Raw genomic sequence first — 5,761 nt, forward strand, 5'->3', positions numbered from 1 at the left:
CATTTTAAATTATTAAAAAATGGAAAATAAATGGAGGGTTTTCAAAAATACCCCTTTTTCTATGTCACTTTTAAAAATTACCATTTGATGGTGTCCATTTTCAAAAATACCCCATTTTAGTATATAAAATGACAAAATTATAAACCCTAAACTCCAAATACTAAACCCTATCCCTTAAAAACTATACCCTAAATGTGTAAATTGGGAACCCAAACAAAAAAAAAACAAATTCTATAAATTAATTTAACATAGGGAAATTGTGTAAAAGATGACAAAAGTGAAAATATTCAAAAAAAGTGACATTTTTGAAAATGGTATGCCAAAAAGGGCATTTCTAACAAATTCTCAAAATGAATACTATTTTTGAAGATTAAATTATAGCTTCTCTTTTAGTTAATTCTTTTCTATTTACATTTTTGTTGGAATCCTTTTTAGCCCTATAATTAATTTACTTTTTATTTTGTTAAATTAGTTGAACTATTATTTAAAAATATATTTGCCTACACAAATTTATAAAAGAATTGAATTAGTGTTATATTTGACCACAAAAAGTTTAGCCAATAATTGTTTTTAAAATGTTTTTGCCCGCACAAGTCAAATTGTTATTTTGTTAATTGAATGTAATTTATTTTTTCGCAAACAAAACTATAAAGAAGTGTTTAACTTTACTGTTGTAGGTCTAATGTTGACACATGTTCAGATAAAAAATATATGTTTAACTGAAATAGAACTGATGTTGCGATCGAATAGGACGTCTCTTACGGCCGTTGAGAAAATTCCTAAACCAGATAATAGTATGATGAACACATGTGTAAATAGGCTTATCGCAGATGAGAGAATATATAAGCCTCATAAACAACAAGAATTGTACAATGAGTTGTTACCTATGCTAACTGAGGAGCAAAGACGTGTTTATGAAGAAATCATTCACTCTGTGAATCACGACAGAGGTGGTATGTTTGTTGTTCATGAATTTGGTGGTAGTAGGAAAACTTTCTTGTGGACTATTCTTGGTGTTGATATAAGGTCTAAAGGTAATATTGTTCTGAATGTTGCTTCAAGTGGTATAGCTGCTTTACTTTTGGAAGGTGGTAGAACGGCTCATTCAATATTTGGTATTCCAATCAATCTTAATGAATATTCTGTGTGTACGATCGATGCCGAATCTGATCTTGCTGACTTAATTAGAGAAGCAAAGCTCATAATATGGGACGAGGCTCCAATGATGAACAAGCTTTGTTACGAAACTTTGGATAGGAGTTTGCGAGATATCATGAGGTGTGTGACAGATTCTACATGTTATTACAGAAGGAGGAAGAGTAGCGACAGTTTTAGCATCTATCAACTCATCTGTTCTTTGGAATAGTTGTAAGGTTCTTAAACTTACCGAAAATTTGAGACTTGGCAAGGCACATAATAGTATGGATGCGGGTGCTCTCGCCACTTTTTCAAAGTGGCTTTTTGATATCGGGGATGGCAAAATCAACGAAACAAATAGTAGAGATGTGGAGATAGAAATTCCGGATGATTTATTAATGAATACAAGTGGAAATTCTATTCAAGCAATAGTTACAAAAATCTAAGGTGAAAATTTTTGCAAGCAGAACTGATCCAAAGTTCTTTAGGGAAAGAGCTATTCTAAGTCCAAGAAATGGTGATGTTGATAAGATAAATCAATTTATGCTTAGCAAGCTACCAGGTATGCAAATTAAATAGGATATGGAATATGGATATTGAAGTAATAATTTTTAAAAATACTAATATTAAATACATATTGATGTAGTATTTTTCTATCAATTAAATTATCAATCTACAATTTGCATTAATCAACTCACTAAGAATATACAAAGATGCTTAATCTATTCTTAAACAGGAAAATGTTCTTTTGTAACAATCATAACTAACAAACTGATTCAAAGAAAGAAAACAAGACAATTCAAACAATGCAAACTCAAAGAAACATAACACAACTAGCAACAAACTTTAAATCAAGATTAAACAAGTGAACCTTAGGCAAGGTAATTGACTTGGGAGATAGCTAACCAATCCTAGATGTCTAAGCAACAATCAAGAACAATCCTATGGCTAAGAACACTTATGCAAATCAATTCATTTCCATGATAGAGATTCCTATGCTAATCAAGTGATAATCAACTATTTCCAAAGGCAATCACAAGGCAAGCATGCATTAAGAACAAGTCTAAATACCACTAAGCACCCTAATCATCAATTTCCATTGGCTAGGAATACAAAGCTCTTGATTAATTTGGTTCGGGAATTTCATCAAACATCTTATGGGCATGAAAATCCTAATGTCTAGATTCAAGCATGATCAAGGCTATCTAGCATTATTAACACTAATCAAGATAGGAAACACATAAATAAAGCCTTAGACATCAAAGATCAATCATCTATCTCCTTAATCTACCTAGCCCAAAGTTTTAAGGATCTACTCACTCATCATCATGATCACACAAAGGAAAGAGTTTGATCTTTGTGAAATCATAATAAGAGATTTAAAGGAGAAATTGCTATTAAAAACTTAGAAGTACTCAATCATTCAACAAACCAAGAGTAGATAAGCTTAAGAACCCTAAGTGGCTGCTAAACAGAATATAAGATAAAGGATAAAAGGGAGCCGGGTCAATCCAGTTCAAACCGGTATAAACCCGGATCAAAACTAAAACAAGTGAGGAGCCTGGCGGCTCCACGCGGGCAGGGTTTGGCCGATGGGAGGTGGCCGATGGCTTCACGCGGGCAAGGTTTGGCCGATGGGGGTGGCCAATGGGAGGTGGCCGATGGCTTCACGCGGGCATGGTTTGGCCGTGGGAGGTGGCCGCTGGCTTCACGTGGAAAAGGTTTGGCCGCGGGAGGTGGCTGCTGATGGTGGCGATCAAGTGCGTCTCCTGTTCCATCAGCTTTTGTTTGGCTGTTGGTCTTGACCGCTTTCTTCACGCGGGCAAGGTTTGGCTGATGGGAGGTGGCCGATGGCTTCACGCAGGCATGGTTTGGCCGCGGGAGGTGGCCGCTGGCTTCACGCGGAAAAGGTTTGGCCGCGGGAGGGCCGCTGATGGTGGCGATCAAGTGTGTCTCCTTCGGCTTTTGTTTGGCTACTGGTCTTGACCGCTTGCTTCATACAGGCAAGGTTTGGCTGATGGGAGGTGGCCGATGGCTTCACGCATGCATGGTTTTTCCGCGGGAGGTGCCGCTGGCTTCACGCGGAAAAGGTTTGGCCGCGGGAGGTGGCTGCTGATGGTGGCGATCAAGTGCGTCTCCTTCGGCTTTTGTTTGGCTGATGGTCTTGACCGCTTGCTTCATGCGGGCAAAGTTTGGCTGATGGGAGGTGGCCGATGGCTTCACGCAGGCATGGTTTGGCCGCGGGAGGTGGCCGCTGGCTTCACGCGGGCAAGGTTTGGCCGATGGGGGGTGGCTGATGGGAGGTGGCCGATGGCTTCACGCAGTCATGGTTTGGCCGCGGGAGGTGGCCGCTGGCTTCACGCGGGCAAGGTTTGGTCGATGGGGGGGTGGCTGATGGGAGGTGGCAGATGGCTTCACACGGGCATGGTTTGGCCGCGGGAGGTGGCCGCTGGCTTCACGTGGAAAAGGTTTGGCTGCAGGAGGTGGCCGCTGATGGTGGCGATCAAGTGCGTCTCCTGTTCCATCAGCTTTTGTTTGGCTGCTGGTCTTGACCGCTTGCTTCACGCGGGCAAGGTTTGGCTGATGGGAGGTGGCCGATGGCTTCACGCATGCATGGTTTGGCCGCGGGAGGTGGCCGCTGGCTTCACGAGGAAAAGGTTTGGCCGCGGGAGGGCCGCTGATGGTGGCGATCAAGTGCATCTCCTTCAGCTTTCGTTTGGCTGATGGTCTTGACCGCTTGCTTCGTGCGGACAAGGTTTGGCTGATGGGAGGTGGCCGATGGCTTCACGCATGCATGGTTTGGCCGCGGGAGGTGGCCGCTGGCTTCACGCGGAAAAGGTTTGGCCGCGGGAGGTGGCCGCTGGCTTCACGCGGAAAAGGTTTGGCCGCGGGAGGTGGCTGCTGATGGTGGCGATCAAGTGCATCTCCTTCAGCTTTCGTTTGGCTGATGGTCTTGACCGCTTGCTTCATGCGGGCAGAGTTTGGCTGATGGGAGGTGGCCGATGGCTTCACGCAGGCATGGTTTGGCCGCGGGAGGTGGCCGCTGGCTTCACGCGGAAAAGGTTTGGCCGCGGGAGGTGGCTGCTGATGGTGGCGATCAAGTGCGTCTCCTGTTCCATAAGCTTTTGTTTGGCTGTTGGTCTTGACCGCTTGCTTCACGTGGGCAAGGTTTAGCTGATGGGAGGTGGCCGATGGCTTCACGCAGGCATGGTTTGGCCGCGGGAGGTGGCCGCTGGCTTCACGTGGAAAATGTTTGGCCGCGGGAGGTGGTCGCTGATGGTGGCGATCAAGTGCGTCTCCTGTTCCATAAGCTTTTGTTTGGCTGTTGGTCTTGACCGCTTGCTTCACGTGGGCAAGGTTTAGCTGATGGGAGGTGGCCGATGGCTTCACGCAGGCATGGTTTGGCCGCGGGAGGTGGCCGCTGGCTTCACGTGGAAAATGTTTGGCCGCGGGAGGTGGTCGCTGATGGTGGCGATCAAGTGCGTCTCCTGTTCCATAAGCTTTTGTTTGGCTGTTGGTCTTGACCGCTTGCTTCACGTGGGCAAGGTTTAGCTGATGGGAGGTGGCCGATGGCTTCACGCAGGCATGGTTTGGCCGCGGGAGGTGGCCGCTGGCTTCACGTGGAAAATGTTTGGCCGCGGGAGGTGGTCGCTGATGGTGGCGATCAAGTGCGTCTCCTGTTCCATAAGCTTTTGTTTGGCTGTTGGTCTTGACCGCTTGCTTCACGTGGGCAAGGTTTAGCTGATGGGAGGTGGCCGATGGCTTCACGCAGGCATGGTTTGGCCGCGGGAGGTGGCCGCTGGCTTCACGTGGAAAATGTTTGGCCGCGGGAGGTGGTCGCTGATGGTGGCGATCAAGTGCGTCTCCTGTTCCATAAGCTTTTGTTTGGCTGTTGGTCTTGACCGCTTGCTTCACGTGGGCAAGGTTTAGCTGATGGGAGGTGGCCGATGGCTTCACGCAGGCATGGTTTGGCCGCGGGAGGTGGCCGCTGGCTTCACGTGGAAAATGTTTGGCCGCGGGAGGTGGTCGCTGATGGTGGCGATCAAGTGCGTCTCCTGTTCCATAAGCTTTTGTTTGGCTGTTGGTCTTGACCGCTTGCTTCACGTGGGCAAGGTTTAGCTGATGGGAGGTGGCCGATGGCTTCACGCAGGCATGGTTTGGCCGCGGGAGGTGGCCGCTGGCTTCACGTGGAAAATGTTTGGCCGCGGGAGGTGGTCGCTGATGGTGGCGATCAAGTGCGTCTCCTGTTCCATCAGCTTTTGTTTGGCTGCTGGTCTTGACCGCTTGCTTCACGCGGGCAAGGTTTGGCTGATGGGAGGTGGCCGATGGCTTCACGCAAGCATGGTTTGGCCGCGGGAGGTGGCCGCTGGCTTCACGCGAAAAAGGTTTGGCCGCGGGAGGGCCGCTGATGGTGTCGATCAAGTGCGTCTCCTTCGGCTTTTGTTTGGCTGCTGGTCTTGACCGCTTGCTTCATGCGGGCAAGGTTTGGCTGATGGGAGGTGGCCGATGGCTTCACGCAGGCATGGTTTGGCCGCGGGAGGTGGCCGCTGGCTTCATGCGGAAAAGGTTTGGCCGCAGGAGGTGGCCGCTGATGGTGGCGATCAAGTGCGTCTCCTGTTCCATC

This window comes from Camelina sativa, chromosome 20, assembly GCF_000633955.1.
Source record: "Camelina sativa cultivar DH55 chromosome 20, Cs, whole genome shotgun sequence".
NCBI lineage: Eukaryota > Viridiplantae > Streptophyta > Magnoliopsida > Brassicales > Brassicaceae > Camelina > Camelina sativa.